The sequence below is a fragment of the Schistocerca serialis genome, unplaced genomic scaffold (genome assembly GCF_023864345.2).
Source record: "Schistocerca serialis cubense isolate TAMUIC-IGC-003099 unplaced genomic scaffold, iqSchSeri2.2 HiC_scaffold_1362, whole genome shotgun sequence".
Taxonomy (NCBI): Eukaryota; Metazoa; Arthropoda; class Insecta; order Orthoptera; family Acrididae; genus Schistocerca; species Schistocerca serialis.
Genome location: NW_026047583.1, coordinates 6,232,257 through 6,252,980, shown reverse-complemented (window position 1 = coordinate 6,252,980; position 20,724 = coordinate 6,232,257).

Below are 20,724 nucleotides of genomic sequence, written 5' to 3'. Positions count from 1 at the left end.
CCGATGCTTCACTTCAGGTGTACTGTATCCCTTGGACATTCGTATTGACGATGAAACACAGAAATTGCATCCGAATTTAATACAAAAGGCACAATGCCGACTTAAGTAGAAGAGGTTTGACACTCTAACTATCTATTATTTGAACCTCTCCTGTGAGTCCAGTTTTAGATTCCGATGCTTAACTTCAGGTTTACTGTATCCCTTGCACCTTCTTATTGACGATGAAACACAGAAATTGCATCCGAAATTAATACAAAAGGCTCAATGCCGACTTAAGTACAAGAGGACTGATACTCTAAGTTTCTATGATTTGAACCTCTCCTGTGAGTCCAGTTTTAGATTCCGATGCATCACTTCAGGTTTACTGTATACCTTGGAACTTCTTATTGACGATGAAGCACAGAAATTGCATCCGAATTTAATACAAAACGCACAATGCCGACTTAAGTACAAGAGGACGGGCACTCTAACTTTCTACGATTTGAACCTCCCTGTGAGTCCAGTTTTAAATTCCGATGCTTCACTTCAGGTTTACTGATTCCCTTGGACTTTCTTATTGACGATGAAGCACAGAAATTGCATTAGGATTTAATACAAAAGGCACAATGCCGACTTAAGTACAAGAGGATTGACACTCTAACTTTCTATGATTTGAACCTCTCCTGTGAGTCCAGTTTTAGATTCCGATGCTTCACTTCAGGTTTACTGTATCCCTTGGACCCTCTTATTGACGATGAAACACGGAAATTGCATCGGAAATTAATACAAAAGGCACAATGCCGACTTATGTACAAGAGGACTGACACTCATACCTTCAATGATTTGAACCTCTCCTGTGAGTCCAGTTTTAGATTCCGATGCTTCACTTCAGGTTAACTGTATCCCTTGCACCTTCTTATTGACGATGAAACACAGAAATTGCATCCGAATTTAATACAAAATACACAATGCCGACTTAAGTACAAGAGGACTGACACTCTAACTTTCGATGATTTTAACCTCTCCTGTGAGTCCAGGTTTAGATTCCGATGCTTCATTTCAGGTTTACTGTATCCCTTGGACCTTCATTTTGACGATGAAACACAGATTTTGCATACGAATATAATACAAAAGGCACAATGCCGACTTAAGTACAAGAGGACTGACACTTTAACTTTCTATGATTTGAACCTCTCCTGTGAGTCCAGTTCTAGGTTGCGATGCTTCACTTCAGGTTTACTGTGTCCCATGGAACTACTTATTGACGATGAAAAACAGAAATTGCATCCGAATTTAATACACAAAAGGCACAATGCCGACTTAAGTACAAGAGGACTGACACTCTAAGTTTCTATGATTTGAACCTCTCCTGTGAGTCCAGTTTTAGATTCCGATGCTTCACTTAAGGTTTACTGTATCCCTTGGACCTTCTTATTGACGATGAAACACAGGAATTGCATCCAAATTTAATAGAAAAGCCACAATGCCGACTTAGGTACAAGAGGACTGACACTCCTACTTTCTATGATTTGAATCCCTCCTGTAAGTCCAGTTTTAGATTCCGATGCTACACTTCAGGTTTACTGTATCCCTTGGACCTTCTTATTGACGATGAAACACCGAAATTGCATCCGAATTTAATACAAAAGGCACAATGCCGTCTTAAGTACAAGGGGACTGACACTCTAACTTTCTATGTTTTGAACCTCTCCTGTGAGCCCAGTTTCAGATTCCGATGCTTCACTTCAGGTTTACTGTATACCTTGGACATTCATACTGACGATGAAACACAGGAATTGCATCCAAATTTAATAGAAAAGCCACAATGCCGACTTAGGTAAAAGAGGACTGATACTCTAACGTTCAATGATTTGAACCTCCCCTGTGAGTCCAGTTTCAGATTCCGATGCTTCACTTAAGGTTTACTGTATCCCTTGGACCTTCTTATTGACGATGAAACACTGGAATTGCATCCAAATTTAATAGAAAAGCCACAATGCCGACTTAGGTACAAGAGGACTGACACTCCTAATTTCTATGATTTGAATCCCTCCTGTAAGTCCAGTTTTAGATTCCGATGCTACACTTCAGGTTTACTGTATCCCTTGGACCTTCTTATTGACGATGAAACACCGAAATTGCATCCGAATTTAGTACACAAGGCACAATGCCGACTTAAGTGCAAGAGGTTTGATACTCTAACTTTCTATGGGTTGAACCTCTCCTGGGAGTCCAGTTTTAGATTCCGATGCGTCACTTCAGGTTTACTGTATACATTGGACCTTCTTATTGACGATGAAACACAGAAATTGCATCCGAATTTAATACAAAAGGCACAATGTCAACTTAAGTACAAGAGGACTGACACTCTAACTTTCTATGATTTGAACTTCTCCTGTGAGCCCAGTTTCAGATTCCGATGCTTCACTTCAGGTTTACTGTATACCTTGGACCTTCTTATTGACGATGAAGTACAGAAATTGCATCCAAATTTAATACAAAAGCCACAATGCCGACTTACGTACAAGAGGACTGCCACTCTAAATTTTTATGATTTAAACCTCTCCTGTGAGTCCAGTTTTAGATTCCGATGCTTCACTTCAGGTGTACTGTATCCCTTGGACATTCGTATTGACGATGAAACACAGAAATTGCATCCGAATTTAATACAAAAGGCACAATGCCGACTTAAGTAGAAGAGGTTTGACACTCTAACTATCTATTATTTGAACCTCTCCTGTGAGTCCAGTTTTAGATTCCGATGCTTAACTTCAGGTTTACTGTATCCCTTGCACCTTCTTATTGACGATGAAACACAGAAATTGCATCCGAAATTAATACAAAAGGCTCAATGCCGACTTAAGTACAAGAGGACTGACACTCTAAGTTTCTATGATTTGAACCTCTCCTGTGAGTCCAGTTTTAGATTCCGATGCATCACTTCAGGTTTACTGTATACCTTGGAACTTCTTATTGACGATGAAGCACAGAAATTGCATCCGAATTTAATACAAAACGCACAATGCCGACTTAAGTACAAGAGGACGGGCACTCTAACTTTCTATGATTTGAACCTCCCTGTGAGTCCAGTTTTAAATTCCGATGCTTCACTTCAGGTTTACTGATTCCCTTGGACTTTCTTATTGACGATGAAGCACAGAAATTGCATTAGGATTTAATACAAAAGGCACAATGCCGACTTAAGTACAAGAGGATTGACACTCTAACTTTCTATGATTTGAACCTCTCCTGTGAGTCCAGTTTTAGATTCCGATGCTTCACTTCAGGTTTACTGTATCCCTTGGACCCTCTTATTGACGATGAAACACGGAAATTGCATCGGAAATTAATACAAAAGGCACAATGCCGACTTATGTACAAGAGGACTGACACTCATACCTTCAATGATTTGAACCTCTCCTGTGAGTCCAGTTTTAGATTCCGATGCTTCACTTCAGGTTAACTGTATCCCTTGCACCTTCTTATTGACGATGAAACACAGAAATTGCATCCGAATTTAATACAAAATACACAATGCCGACTTAAGTACAAGAGGACTGACACTCTAACTTTCGATGATTTTAACCTCTCCTGTGAGTCCAGGTTTAGATTCCGATGCTTCATTTCAGGTTTACTGTATCCCTTGGACCTTCATTTTGACGATGAAACACAGATTTTGCATACGAATATAATACAAAAGGCACAATGCCGACTTAAGTACAAGAGGACTGACACTTTAACTTTCTATGATTTGAACCTCTCCTGTGAGTCCAGTTCTAGGTTGCGATGCTTCACTTCAGGTTTACTGTGTCCCATGGAACTACTTATTGACGATGAAAAACAGAAATTGCATCCGAATTTAATACACAAAAGGCACAATGCCGACTTAAGTACAAGAGGACTGACACTCTAACTTTCTATGATTTGAACCTCTCCTGTGAGTCCAGTTTTAGATTCCGATGCTTCGCTTCAGGTTTATTGTATACCTTGGACCTTCTTATTGACGATGTAGCACAGAAATTGCATCCGAATTTAATAGAAAAGGCACAATGCCGACTTAAGTACAAGAGGACTGACACTCTAACTTTCTATGATGTGAACCTCCTCTGTGAGTCCAGTTTTAGATTCCGATGCTTCACTTCAGGTTTACTGTAACCCTTGGACCCTCTTATTGACGATGAAACACGGAAATTGCATCCGAATTTAATACAAAGGGCACTATGCCGACTTAAGAACAAGAGGACTGGCTCTCCTACTTTCTATGATTGGAACCTCTCTTGAGAGTCCTGTTTTAGATTCCGATGCTTCACTTCAGGTTCACTGTATCCGTTGGGTCATCTTATTGACGATGAAACACAGAAATTGCATCCGAATTTAATACAAAAGGCACAATGCCGAGTTAAGTACAAGAGGACTGACACTCTATCTTTCTATGATTTGAACCTCACCTGTGAGTCCAGTTTTAGATTCCGATGCTTCACTTCAGGATTACTGTATCCCTTGGACCTTCTTAATGACGATGAAACACAGAAATTGCATCTGAATATAATACAAAAAGCACAGTGACGACTTAAGTACAAGAGGACTGACACTCTAACTTTCTATGATTTGAGCCTTTCCTGTGACTCCAGTTTTAGATTCCGATGCTTCACTTCAGGTGTACTGTATACCTAGGACCTTCGTGTTGACGATGAAGCACAGAAATTGCATCCGAATTTAATAAAAAAGGCACAAAAACGACTTAAGTACAAGAGGACTGATACTCTAACTTTTTATGATTTGAACCTCTCCTGAGAGTCCACTTTTAAATTCCGATGCTTCACTTCATGGCTCGCATCTCGTGGTCGTGCAGTAGCGTTCTCGCAACCCATGCCCGGGTTCCTGGGTTCGATTCGCGGCAGTGTCAGGGACTTTGTCTGCCTCGTGATGGCTGGATGTTGTGTGCTGTCCTTTGGATTGTTAGGTTTAAGTAGTTCTAAGTTCTAGGGGACTTATGACCACAGCAGTTGAGACCCATAGTGCTCAGAGCCATTTGAACCATTTTTATCACTTCAGGTTTACTGTATACCTTGGACCTTCTTATTGACGATGAAGCACAGAAATTGCCTCCGAATTCAATACAAAAGTCACATTGCCGTCGTAAGTACAAGTGGACCGACACTCTAACTTTCTATGATTTGAACCTCTCCTGTGAGTCCAGTTTTAGATTCCGATGCTTCACTTCAGGTTAACTGTATCAATTGGACCTTCTTATTGACGATGAAACACAGAAATTGCATTCGAATTTAATACAAAAGGCACAATGCCGACTTAAGTACAAGATGAGTGACACTCTAACTTTCTTTGATTTGAACCTCTAATGTGAGTCCAGTTTTAGATTCCGATGCTTCACATCAGGTTTACTGTATCTATTGGACCTTCTTATAGACGATGAAACACAGAAAATGCATCGGAATGTAATAGAAAGGGCACAATGCCGACTTAAGTACAAGAGGACTGACACCCTAACTTTCTATGATTCGAACCTCCCCTCAGAGTCCAGTTTTAGATTCCGATGCTTCATTTCAGGTTTATTGTATCGCTTGGACCTTCTTATTGACGATGAAGCACAGATTTTGCATCCGAATTTAATACTAAAGACACAATGCCGTTTTAAGTACAAGTGGTCTGACACTCTAACTTTCTATGAATTGAACCTCTCCTGTGAGTCCAGTTTTAGATTCCGATGCTTCACTTCAGGTTTACTGTATCCCTTGCATCTTCTTATTGACGAAGAAACACAGAAATTGCATCCGAATTTAATACAAAAGGCACAATGCCGACTTATGTACAAGAGGACTGACACTCTAACTTTACATGATTTAAACCTCTCCTGTGAGTCCACATTTACATTCTGATGCTTCACTTCTGGTTTACTGTATACCTTCGACCTTCGTATTGACGATGAAACACAGAAATTGCATCCGAATTTAATACAAGAGGCACAATGTCGACTTATGTACAAGAGGACTTTCTATGATTTGAACCTCTCCTGTGAGTCCAGTTTTAGATTCAGATGCTTCACTTCAGGTTAACTGTATCCCTTGCACCTTCTTATTGACAATGAAACACAGAAATTATATCCGAATTTAATACAAAAGGCACAATGCCGACTTAAGTACAAGAGGTCTGACACTCTAAGTTTCTGTGATTTGACCCTCTCCTGTGAGTCCAGTTTTAGATTCCGATGCTTCGATTCAGGTTTACTGTCTCCCTTGGACCTTCTTATTGACGATGAAACACAGAAATTGGGTCCAAATTTAATACAAAAGGCACAATTCCGACTTAAGTACAAGAGGACTGACACTCTAAATTTTCTATGATTTGAACCTCTCCTGTGAGTCCAGTTTAAGTTTCCGATGTTTCACTTCAGTTTACTGTATCCCTTGGACCTTCTTAGTGACGATGAAACACAGAAATTTCATTCGAATTTAATACAAAAGGCATAATGCCTACTTAAGTACAAGAGGACTGACTCTCTAACTTTCTATGATTTGAACCTGTCCCGTGAGTCCAGTTTTATATTCCGATACTTCACTTCAGGTTTACTGTATACCTTGGACCTTCTTACTGACGATGAAACACTGAAATTGCATCCGAATTTAATACAAAAGGCACAATGCTGACTTAAGTACAAGAGAACTGGCACTACTACTTTCTATGGCTTGAACCCCTCCTGTGAGTCCAGTATTAGATTCCGATGCGTCACTTCAGGTTTACTGTATCCTTTGGACCTTCTCATAGACGACGTAACACAGAAGTTTCATCCGAATTTAATACAAAAGGCACAATGCCGACTTAAGTACAAGAAAGCTGACACTCTAAGTCTCTATGATTTGGACCTCTCCTGTGGGTCCAGTTTCAGATTCCGATGCTTCACTTCAGGTTTACTGTATACCTTGGACCTTCTAAGTGACGATGAAACACAGAAATTGCATCCGAATTTAATACAAAATTCACAATGCCGACTTGAGTACAAGAGGACTGACACTCTAACTTTCAATGATTTGAACCTCTCCTGTGAGTCCTGTTTTAGATTCCGTTGCTTCACTTCAGGTTTACTGATTCCCTTGGACATTCTTATTGATGATGAAGAACAGAAATTGCATCCGAAATTAATACAAAAGGCACAATGCCGACTTAAGTACAAGAGGACTGACACTCCTACATTCTATGATTTGAACCACTCCTGTGAGTCCAGTACTAGAATCCGATGGTTTACTTCAGGTTTACTGCATCCCTTGGACCTTCTTATTGACGATGAAACACAGTAATTCCATCTGAATTTAATACAAAGGGCACAATGCCGACTTAAGTACAATAGAACTGACACTCTAACTTTCTATGATTTGAACCGCTCCTGTGAGTCCAGTTTTAGATTCCGATGCTTCACTTCAGGGTTACTGTATCCCTTGGACCTTCTTATTGACGATGAAACACAGAAATTGCATCTGAATTTAATATAAAAGGCACAACGTCGACTTAAGTACAAGAGGACTTTCCATGATTTGAACCTCTCCTGTGAGTCCAATTTTAGATTCTGATGCTTCACTTCAGGTTTACTGTATACCTTGGACCTTCTTATTGACGATGAAGCAGAGAAATTTCATCCGAATTTAATACAAAAGGCACATTCCCGACTTAAGTACAAGAGGACTGACACTCTAATTTTCTATGATTTGAACCTCTCCTGTGAGTCCAGTTTTAGATTCCATTGCTTCACTTCAGGTTAACTGTATCCCTTGCACCTTCTTATTGACGATGAAACTCAGATATTGCATCCGAATTTAATACAAAAGGCACAATGCCGACGTAAGTACAAGAGGACTGACACTCTAAGTTTCTATGATTTGAACCTCTCCTGTGAGTCCAGTTTTAGATTCCGATGCTTCACTTCATATTTACTGTATACCTTTGACCTTCTAAGTGACGATGAAGCACAGAAATTGCATCCGCATGTAATACAAAAGGCACAATGCCGACTTAAGTACAAGAGGACTGACACTCTAACTTTCTGTGATTTGAACCTCTCCTGTGAGTCCTGTTTTAGATTCCGATGCTTCACTTTAGGTTTACTGATTCCCTTGGACCATCTTATTGATGATGAAGCACAGAAATTGCATCCGACTTTAATACAAAAGGCACAATGCCGACTTAAGTACAAGAGGACTGACACTCAGACTTTCAATGATTTGAACCTCTCCTGTGAGTCCAGTTTTAGATTCCGATGCTTCACTTCAGGTTTACTGTATCCCTTGGACCTTCTTATTGACGATGAAACACAGAAATTGCATCCGAGATTAATACAAAAGGCACATTGCCGACTTAAGTACAAGAGGACTGGCACTCTAACTTTCTATGATTTGAACCTCTCCTGTGGGTCCAGTTTCAAATTCCGATGCTTCACTTCAAGTTTACTGTATCCCTTGGACCTTCTTATAGACGATGAAGCACAGATTCTGCACCGAATTTAATACAAAAGGCACAATGCCGACTTAAGTACAATAGGAATGACACTGTAACTTTCGATGATTTGAACCTCTCCTGTGAGCCCAGTTTCAGATTCCGATGCTTCACTTCAGGTTAACTGTGTCCCTTGCACCTTCTTATTGACGATAAAACACAGAAATTGCATGCGAATTTAATACAAAAGGCACAATGCCGACTTAAGTACAAGAGGACTGACACTCTAACTTTCTATGATTTGAACCTCTCCTGTGAGTTCAGCTTTAGATTCCAATGCTTCATTTCAGGTTTACTGTATCCCTTGGACCTTCATTCTGACGATGAAACACAGATATTGCATCCGAATTTAATTTAAAAACGCACAATGCCGACTTATGGACAAGAGGACTGACACTCTAACTTTCTATGATTTAAACCTCTCCTGTGAGACCAGTTCCAGATTCCGATGCTTCACTTCAGATTTACTGTATCCCTTGGAACTACTTATTGACGATGAAAAACAGAAAGTGCATCCGAATTTAATACAAAAGTCACAATGCCGACTTAAGTACAAGAGGACTGACACTCCTACTTTCTATGATTTGAACCTCTCCAGTGTGTCCAGTTTTAGATTCCAATGCTACGCTTCAGGTTAACTGTATAACTTGGACCTTCTTATTGACGAAGAAGCACAGAAATTGCATCCGAATTTAATAGAGAAGAAACAATGCCGACTTAAGTACAAGTGGACTGACACTCTAACATTCTATGATTTGAACCTCTCCTGTGAGTCCAGTTTTAGTTTCCGATGCTTCACTTCAGGTTTACTGTATCCCTTGGTCCTTCTTATTGACGATGAAGCACAGATTTTGCATCCGAATGTAATACAAAAGGCACAATGACGACTTAAGTACAAGAGGACTGACATTCTAAATTTCTATGACTTGAACCTCTTCTGTGAGTCCAGTATTAGATTCCGATGCTTCACTTCAGGTTGACGGTATCGCTTGGACCATCTTGTTGAAGATGAAACTCAGAAATTGCATCCGAATTAATTACAAAAGGCACAATGCTGACTTATGTACGAGAGAACTGACACTCCTACTTTCTATGGTTTGAACCTCTCCTGTGAGTCCAGTATTAGATTCCGATGCGTCACTTCAGGTTTACTGTATCCTTTGGACCTTCTCATAGACGACGTAACACAGAAGTTTCATCCGAATTTAATACAAAAGGCACAATGCCGACTTAAGTACAAGAGGGTTGACACTCTAAGTTTCTATGATTTGGACCTCTCCTGTGGGTCCAGTTTTAGATTCCGATGCTTCACTTCAGGTTTACTGTATACCTTGGACCTTCTAAGTGACGATGAAGCACAGAAATTGCATCCGAATTTAATACAAAAGGCACAATGCCGACTTGAGTACAAGAGGACTGACACTCTAACTTTCAATGATTTGAACCTCTCCTGTGAGTCCTGTTTTAGATTCCGATGCTTCACTTCAGGTTTACTGTATCATTTGGACCTTCTTATTGACGATGAAGCACAGAAATAGCATCCGAATTTAATACAAAAGGCACAATGCCGACTTAAGTACAAGAGCACTGACACTCCTACATTCTATGATTTGAACCACTCCTGTGAGTCCAGTTTTAGAATCCGATGCTTCACTTCAGGTTTACTGCATCCCTTGGACCTTCTTATTGACGATGAAACACAGTAATTCCATCTGAATTTAATACAAAAGGCACAATGCCGACTTAAGTACAATAGAACTGACACTCTAACTTTCTATGAGTTGAACCGCTCCTGTGAGTCCAGTTTTAGATTCCGATGCTTCACTTCAGGGTTACTGTATCCCTTGGACCTTCTTATTGACGATGAAACACAGAAATTGCATCTGAATTTAATACAAAAGGCACAACGTCGACTTAAGTACAAGAGGACTTTCCATGATTTGAACCTCTCCTGTGAGTCCAATTTTAGATTCTGATGCTTCACCTCAGGTTTACTGTATCCCTTGCACCTTCTTATTGACGATGAAACTCAGATATTGCATCCGAATTTAATACAAAAGGCACAATGCCGACGTAAGTACAAGAGGACTGACACTCTAAGTTTCTATGATTTGAACCTCTCCTGTGAGTCCAGTTTTAGATTCCGATGCTTCACTTCATGTTTACTGTATACCTTGGACCTTCTAAGTGACGATGAAGCACAGAAATTGCATCCGAATGTAATACAAAAGGCACAATGCCGACTTAAGTACAAGAGGACTGACACTCTAACTTTCTGTGATTTGAACCTCTCCTGTGAGTCCTGTTTTAGATTCCGATGCCTCACTTTAGGTTTACTGATTCCCTTGGACCATCTTATTGACGATGAAGCACAGAAATTGCATCCGACTTTAATACAAAAGGCACAATGCCGACTTAAGTACAAGAGGGTTGACACTCTAAGTTTCTATGATTTGGACCTCTCCTGTGGGTCCAGTTTTAGATTCCGATGCTTCACTTCAGGTTTACTGTATACCTTGGACCTTCTAAGTGACGATGAAGCACAGAAATTGCATCCGAATGTAATACAAAGGGCACAATGCCGACTTAAGTACAAGAGGACTGACACTCCCACATTCTATGATTTGAACCACTCCTGTGAGTCCAGTTTTAGAATCCGATGCTTCACTTCAGGTTTACTGCATCCCTTGGACCTTCTTATTGACGATGAAACACAGTAATTCCATCTGAAATTAATACAAAAGGCACAATGCCGACTTGAGTACAAGAGGACTGACACTCTAACTTTCAATGATTTGAACCTCTCCTGTGAGTCCTGTTTTACATTCCGATGCTTCACTTCAGGTTTACTGTATCATTTGGACCTTCTTATTGACGATGAAGCACAGAAATTGCATCCGACTTTAATACAAAAGGCACAATGCCGACTTAAGTACAAGAGGACTGACACTCATACTTTCAATGATTTGAACCTCTCCTGTGAGTCCAGTTTTAGATTCCGATGCTTCACTTCAGGTTTACTGTATAACTTGGACCTTCTTATTGACGAAGAAGCACAGAAATTGCATCCGAATTTAATAGAGAAGAAACAATGCCGACTTAAGTACAAGTGGACTGACACTCTAACATTCTATGATTTGAACCTCTCCTGTGAGTCCACTTTTAGTTTCCGATGCTTCACTTCAGGTTTACTGTATCACTTGGTCCTTCTTATTGACGATGAAGCACAGATTTTGCATCCGAATGTAATACAAAAGGCACAATGACGACTTAAGTACAAGAGGACTGACATTCTAACTTTCTATGACTTGAACCTCTTCTGTGAGTCCAGTTTTAGATTCCGATGCTTCACTTCAGGTTTACTGTATCGCTTGGACCATCTAGTTGAAGATGAAACTCAGAAATTGCATCCGAATCAATTACAAAACGCACAATGCTGACATAAGTACAAGAGAACTGACACTCCTACTTTCTATGGTTTGAACCCCTCCTTTGCGTCCAGTATTAGATTCCGATGCGTCACTTCAGGTTTACTGTATCCTTTGGACCTTCTCATAGACGACGTAACACAGAAGATTCATCCGAATTTAATACAAAAGGCACAATGCCGACTTAAGTACAAGAGGATTGACACTCCAAGTTTCTATGATTTGGACCTCTCCTGTGGGTCCAGTTTTAGATTCCGATGTTTCACTTCAGGTTTACTGTATACCTTGGACCTTCTAAGTGACGATGAAGCACAGAAATTGCATCCGAATTTAATACAAAAGGCACAATGCCGACTTAAGCACAATAGAAGTGACACTCTAACTTTCTATGATTTGAATCGCTCCTGTGAGTCCAGTTTTAGATTCCGATGCTTCACTTCAGGGTTACTGTATCCCTTGGACCTTCTTATTGACGATGAAACACAGAAATTGCATCTGAATTTAATACAAAAGGCACAACGTCGCTTTAAGTACAAGAGGACTTTCCATGATTTGAACCTCTCCTGTGAGTCCAATTTTAGATTCTGATGCTTCACTTCAGGTTTACTGTATACCTTGGACCTTCTTATTGACGATGAAGCAGAGAAATTGCATCCGAATTTAATACAGAAGGCACAATGCCGACTTAAGTACAAGAGGACTGACACTCTAACTTACTGTGATTTGAACCTCTCCTGTGAGTCCTATTTTAGATTCTGATGCTACACTTTAGGTTTACTGATTCCCTTGGACCATCTTATTGACGATGAAGCACAGAAATTGCATCCGACTTTAATACAAAAGGCACAATGCCGACTTAAGTACAAGAGGACTGACACTCATACTTTCAATGATTTGAACCTCTCCTGTGAGTCCAGTTTTAGATTCCGATGCTTCACTTCAGGTTTACTGTATAACTTGGACCTTCTTATTGACGAAGAAGCACAGAAATTGCATCCGAATTTAATAGAGAAGAAACAATGCCGACTTAAGTACAAGTGGACTGACACTCTAACATTCTATGATTTGTACCTCTCCTGTGAGTCCAGTTTTAGTTTCCGATGCTTCACTTCAGGTTTACTGTATCCCTTGGTCCTTCTTATTGACGATGAAGCACAGATTTTGCATCCGAATGTAATACAAAAGGCACAATGACGACTTAAGTACAAGAGGACTGACATTCTAACTTTCTATGACTTGAACCTCTTCTGTGAGTCCAGTTTTAGATTCCGATGCTTCACTTCAGGTTTACTGTATCGCTTGGACCGACTAGTTGAAGATGAAACTCAGAAATTGCATCCGAATTAATTACAAAAGGCACAATGCTGACATAAGTACAAGAGAACTGACACTCCTACTTTCTATGGTTTGAACCCCTCCTGTGAGTCCAGTATTAGCTTCCGATGCGTCACTTCAGGTTTACTGTATCCTTTGGACCTTCTCATAGACGACGTAACACAGAAGTTTCATCCGAATTTAATACAAAAGGCACAATGCCGACTTAAGTACAAGAGGGTTGACACTCTAAGTTTCTATGATTTGGACCTCTCCTGTGGGTCCAGTTTTAGATTCCGATGCTTCACTTCAGGTTTACTGTATACCTTGGACCTTCTAAGTGACGATGAAGCACAGAAATTGCATCCGAATTTAATACAAAAGGCACAATGCCGACTTAAGCACAATAGAACTGACACTCTAACTTTCTATGATTTGAACCGCTCCTGTGAGTCCAGTTTTAGATTCCGATGCTTCACTTCAGGGTTACTGTATCCCTTGGACCTTCTTATTGACGATGAAACACAGAAATTGCATCTGAATTTAATACAAAAGGCACAACGTCGCTTTAAGTACAAGAGGACTTTCCATGATTTGAACCTCTCCTGTGAGTCCAATTTTAGATTCTGATGCTTCACTTCAGGTTTACTGTATATTTGGACCTTCTTATTGACGATGAAGCAGAGAAATTGCATCCGAATTTAACACAGAAGGCACAATGCCGAATTAAGTACAAGAGGACTGACACTCTAACTTTCTGTGATTTGAACCTCTCCTGTGAGTCCTGTTTTAGATTCCGATGCTTCACTTTAGGTTTACTGATTCCCTTGGACCATCTTACTGACGATGAAGCACAGAAATTGCATCCGACTTTAATACAAAAGGCACAATGCCGACTTAAGTAGAAGAGGACTGACACTCATACTTTCAATGATTTGAACCTCTCCTGTGAGTCCAGTTTTAGATTCCGATGCTTCACTTCAGGTTTACTGTATAACTTGGACCTTCTTATTGACGAAGAAGCACAGAAATTGCATCCGAATTTAATAGAGAAGAAACAATGCCGACTGAAGTACAAGTGGACTGACACTCTAACATTCTATGATTTGAACCTCTCCTGTGAGTCCAGTTTTAGTTTCCGATGCTTCACTTCAGGTTTACTGTATCCCTTGGTCCTTCTTATTCACGATGAAGCACAGATTTTGCATCCGAATGTAATACAAAAGGCACAATGACGACTTAAGTACAAGAGGACTGTCATTCTAACTTTCTATGACTTGAACCTCTTCTGTGAGTCCAGTTTTGGATTCCGATGCTTCACTTCAGGTTTACTGTATCGCTTGGACCATCTAGTTGAAGATGAAACTCAGAAATTGCATCCGAATTAATTGCAAAAGGCACAATGCTGACATAAGTACAAGAGAACTGACACTCCTACTTTCTATGGTTTGAACCCCTCCTGTGAGTCCAGTATTAGATTCCGATGCGTGACTTCAGGTTTACTGTATCCTTTGGACCTTCTCATAGACGACGTAACACAGAAGTTTCATCCGAATTTAATACAAAAGGCACAATGCCGACTTAAGTACAAGAGGGTTGACACTCTAAGTTTCTATGATTTGGACCTCTCCTGTGGGTCCAATTTAAGATTCTGATGCTTCACTTCAGGTTAACTGTACCCCTTGGACCTTCTAAGTGACGATGAAGCACAGAAATTGCATCCGAATTTAATACAAAAGGCACAATGCCGACTTGAGTACAAGAGGACTGACACTCTAACTTTCAATGATTTGAACCTCTCCTGTGAGTCCTGTTTTAGATTCCGATGCTTCACTTCAGGTTTACTGTATCATTTGGACCTTCTTATTGACGATGAAGCACAGAAATTGCATCCGAATTTAATACAAATGGCACAATGCCGACTTAAGTACAAGAGGACTGACACTCCTACATTCTATGATTTGAACCACTCCTGTGAGTCCAGTTTTAGAATCCGATGCTTCACTTCAGGTTTACTGCATCCCTTGGACCTTCTTATTGACGATGAAACACAGTAATTCCATCTGAATTTAATACAAAAGGCACAATGCCGACTTAAGTACAATAGAACTGACACTCTAACTTTCTATGATTTGAACCTCTCCTGTGAGTCCAGTTTTAGATTCCGATGCTTCACTTCAGGGTTACTGTATCCCTTGGACCTTCTTATTGACGATGAAACACAGAAATTGCATCTGAATCTAATACAAAAGGCACAACGTCGACTTAAGTACAAGAGGATTTCAATGATTTGAACCTCTCCTGTGAGTCCAATTTTAGAATCTGATGCTTCAATTCAGGTTTAATGTATGCCTCGCACCTTCTTATTGACGATGAAACTCAGATATTGCATCCGAATTTAATACAAAAGGCACAATGCCGACGTAAGTACAAGAGGACAGACACTCTAAGTTTCTATGATTTGAACCTCTCCTGTGAGTCCAGTTTTAGATTCCGATGCTTCACTTCATGTTTACTGTATACCTTGGACCTTCTAAGTGACGATGAAGCACAGAAATTGCATCCAAATGTAATACAAAAGGCACAATGCCGACTTAAGTACAAGAGGACTGACACTCTAACTTTCTGTGATTTGAACCTCTCCTGTGAGTCCTGTTTTAGATTCCGATGCTTCACTTTAGGTTTACTGATTCCCATGGACCATCTTATTGACGATGAAGCACAGAAATTGCATACGACTTTAATACAAAAGGCACAATGCCGACTTAAGTACAAGAGGACTGACACTCCTACATTCTATGATTTGAACCACTCCTGTGAGTCCAGTTTTAGAATCCGATGCTTCACTTCAGGTTTACTGTATCCCTTGGACCTTCTTATTGACGATGAAACACAGTAATTCCATCTGAATTTAATACAAAAGGCACAATGCCGACTTGAGTACAAGAGGACTGACACCCCTACTTTCTATGATTTGAACCTCTCCTGTGAGTCCAGTTTTAGATTCCGATGCTTCACTTCAGGTTTACTGTATAACTTGGACCTTCTTATTGACGAAGAAGCACAGAAATTGCATCCGAATTTAATAGAGAAGAAACAATGCCGACTTAAGTACAAGTTGACTGACACTCTAACATTCTATGATTTGAACCTCTCCTGTGAGTCCAGTTTTAGTTTCCGATGCTTCACTTCAGGTTTACTGTATCCCTTGGTCCTTCTTATTGACGATGAAGCACAGATTTTGCATCCGAATGTAATACAAAAGGCACAATGACGACTTAAGTACAAGAGGACTGACATTCTAACTTTCTATGACTTGAACCTCTTCTGTGAGTCCAGTTTTAGATTCCGATGCTTCACTTCAGGTTTACTGTATCGCTTGGACCATCTAGTTGAAGATGAAACTCAGAAATTGCATCCGAATTAATTACAAAAGGCACAATGCTGACATAAGTACAAGAGAACTGACACTCCTACTTTCTATGGTTTGAACCCCTCCTGTGAGTCTAGTATTAGATTCCGATGCGTCACTTCAGGTTTACTGTATCCTTTGGACCTTCTCATAGACGACGTAACACAGAAGTTTCATCCGAATTTAATACAAAATGCACAACGCCGACTTAAGTACAAGAGGGTTGACACTCTAAGTTTCTATAATTTGGATCTCTCCTGTGGGTCCAGTTTTAGATTAAGATGCTTCACTTCAGGTTTACTGTATACCTTGGACCTTCTAAGTGACGATGAAGCACAGAAATTGCATCCGAATTTAATACAAAAGGCACAATGCCGACTTAAGTACAAGAGGACTGACACTCCTACATTCTATGATTTGAACCACTCCTGTGAGTCCAGTTTTAGAATCCGATGCTTCACTTCAGGTTTACTGTATCCCTTGGACCTTCTTATTGACGATGAAACACAGTAATTCCATCTGAATTTAATACAAAAGGCACAATGCCGACTTGAGTACAAGAGGACTGACACCCCTACTTTCTATGATTTGAACCTCTCCTGTGAGTCCTGTTTTAGATTCCGATGCTTCACTTCAGGTTTACTGTATCATTTGGACCTTCTTACTGACGATGAAGCACAGAAATTGCATCCGACTTTAATACAAAAGGCACAATGCCGACTTAAGTACAAGAGGACTGACACTCATACTTTCAATGATTTGAACCTCTCCTGTGAGTCCAGTTTTAGATTCCGATGCTTCACTTCAGGTTTACTGTATAACTTGGACCTTCTTATTGACGAAGAAGCACTGAAATTGCATCCGAATTTAATAGAGAAGAAACAATGCCGACTTAAGTACAAGTGGACTGACACTCTAACATTCTATGATTTGAACCTCTCCTGTGAGTCCAGTTTTAGTTTCCGATGCTTCACTTCAGGTTTACTGTATCCCTTGGTCCTTCTTATTGACGATGAAGCACAGATTTTGCATCCGAATGTAATACAAAAGGCACATTGACGACTTAAGTACAAGAGGACTGACATTCTAACTTTCTATGACTTGAACCTCTCCTGTGAGTCCAGTTTTAGATTCCGATGCTTCACTTCAGGTTTACTGTATCGCTTGGACCATCTAGTTGAAGATGAAACTCAGAAATTGCATCCGAATTAATTACAAAAGGCACAATGCTGACATAAGTACAAGAGAACTGACACTCCTACTTTCTATGGTTTGAACCCCTCCTGTGAGTCCAGTATTAGATTCCGATGCGTCACTTCAGGTTTACTGTATCCTAAGGACCTTCTCATAGACGACGTAACACAGAAGATTCATCCGAATTTAATACAAAAGGCACAATGCCGACTTAAGTACAAGAGGGTTGACACTCTAAGTTTCTATGATTTGGACCTCTCCTGTGGGTCCAGTTTTAGATTCCGATGCTTCACTTCAGGTTTACTGTATACCTTGGACCTTCTAAGTGACGATGAAGCACAGAAATTGCATCCGAATTTAATACAAAAGGCACAATGCCGACTTAAGCACAATAGAACTGCCACTCTAACTTTCTATGATTTGAACCGCTCCTGTGAGTCCAGTTTTAGATTCCGATGCTTCACTTCAGGGTTACTGTATCCCTTGGACCTTCTTATTGACGATGAAACACAGAAATTGCATCTGAATTTAATACAAAAAGCACAACGTCGCTTTAAGTACAAGAGGACTTTCCATGATTTGAACCTCTCCTGTGAGTCCAATTTTAGATTCTGATGCTTCACTTCAGGTTTACTGTATACCTTGGACCTTCTTATTGACGATGAAGCAGAGAAATTGCATCCGAATTTAATACAGAAGGCACAATGCCGACTTAAGTACAAGAGGACTGACACTCTAACTTTCTGTGATTTGAACCTCTCCTGTGAGTCCTGTTTTAGATTCCGATGCTTCACTTTAGGTTTACTGATTCCCTTGGACCATCTTATTAACGATGAAGCACAGAAATTGCATCCGACTTTAATACAAAAGGCACAATGCCGACTTAAGTACAAGAGGACTGACACTCATACTTTCAATGATTTGAACCTCTCCTGTGAGTCCAGTTTTAGATTCCGATGCTTCACTTCAGGTTTACTGTATAACTTGGACCTTCTTATTGACGAAGAAGCACAGAAATTGCATCCGAATTTAATAGAGAAGAAACAATGCCGACTTAAGTACAAGTGGACTGACACTCTAACATTCTATGATTAGAACCACTCCTGTGAGTCCAGTTTTAGTTTCGGATGCTTCACTTCAGATTTACTGTATCCCTTGGTCCTTCTTATTGACGATGAAGCACAGATTTTGCATCCGAATGTAATACAAAAGGCACAATGACGACTTAAGTACAAGAGGACTGACATTCTAACTTTCTATGACTTGAACCTCTTCTGTGAGTCCAGTTTTAGATTCCGATGCTTCACTTCAGGTTTACTGTATCGCTTGGACCATCTAGTTGAAGATGAAACTCAGAAATTGCATCCGAATTAATTACAAAAGGCACAATGCTGACATAAGTACAAGAGAACTGACACTCCTACTTTCTATGGTTTGAACCCCTCCTGTGAGTCCAGTATTAGATTCCGATGCGTCACTTCAGGTTTACTGTATCCTTTGGACCTTCTCATAGACGACGTAACACAGAAGTTTCATCCGAATTTAATACAAAAGGCAAAATGCCGACTTATGTACAAGAGGGTTGACACTCTAAGTTTCTATGATTTGGACCTCTCCTGTGGGTCCAGTTTTAGATTCCGATGCTTCACTTCAGGTATACTGTATACCTTGGACCTTCTAAGTGACGATGAAGCACAGAAATTGCATCCGAATTTAATACAAAAGGCACAATGCCGACTTAAGCACAATAGAACTGACACTCTAACTTTCTATGATTTGAACCGCTCCTGTGAGTCCAGTTTTAGATTCCGATGCTTCACTTCAGCGTTACTGTATCCCTTGGACCTTCTTATTGACGATGAAACACAGAAATTGCATCTGAATTTAATACAAAAGGCACAACGTCGCTTTAAGTACAAGAGGACTTTCCATGATTTGAACATCTCCTGTGAGTCCAATTTTAGATTCTGATGCTTCACTTCAGGTTTACTGTATACCTTGGACCTTCTTATTGACGATGAAGCAGAGAAATTGCATCCGAATTTAATACAGAAGGCACAATGCCGACTTAAGTACAAGAGGACTGACACTCTAACTTTCTATGATTTGAACCTCTCCTGTGAGGCAAGTTTTAGATTCCATTGCTTCACTTCAGGTTAACTGTATCCCTTGCACCTTCTTACTGACGATGAAACTCAGATATTGCATCCGAATTTAATACAAAAGGCACAATGCCGACTTAAGTACAAGAGGGTTGACACTCTAAGTTTCTATGATTTGGACCTCTCCTGTGGGTCCAGTTTTAGATTCCGATGCTTCACTTCAGGTTTACTGTATACCTTGGACCTTCTAAGTGACGATGAAGCACAGAAATTGCATCCGACTTTAATACAAAGGGCACAATGCCGACTTGAGTACAAGAGGACTGACACTCTAACATTCAATGATTTGAACCTCTCCTGTGAGTCCTGTTTTAGATTCCGATGCTTCACTTCAGGTTTACTGTATCATTTGGACCTTCTTATTGACGATGAAACACAGAAATTGCATCTGAATTTAATACAAAAGGCACAACGTCGACTTAAGTACAAGAGGACTTTCAATGATTTGAACCTCTCCTGTGAGTCCAAATTTAGATTCTGATGCTTCACTTCAGGTTTAATGTATCCCTTGCACCTTCTTATTGACGATGAAACTCAGATATTGCATCCGAATTTAATACAAAAGGCACAATGCCGACGTAAGTACAAGAGGACGGATACTCTAAGTTTCTATGATTTGAACCTCTCCTGTGAGTCCAGTTTTAGATTCCGATGCTTCACTTCATGTTTACTGTATACCTTGGACCTTCTAAGTGACGATGAAGCACAGAAATTGCATCCGAATGTAATACAA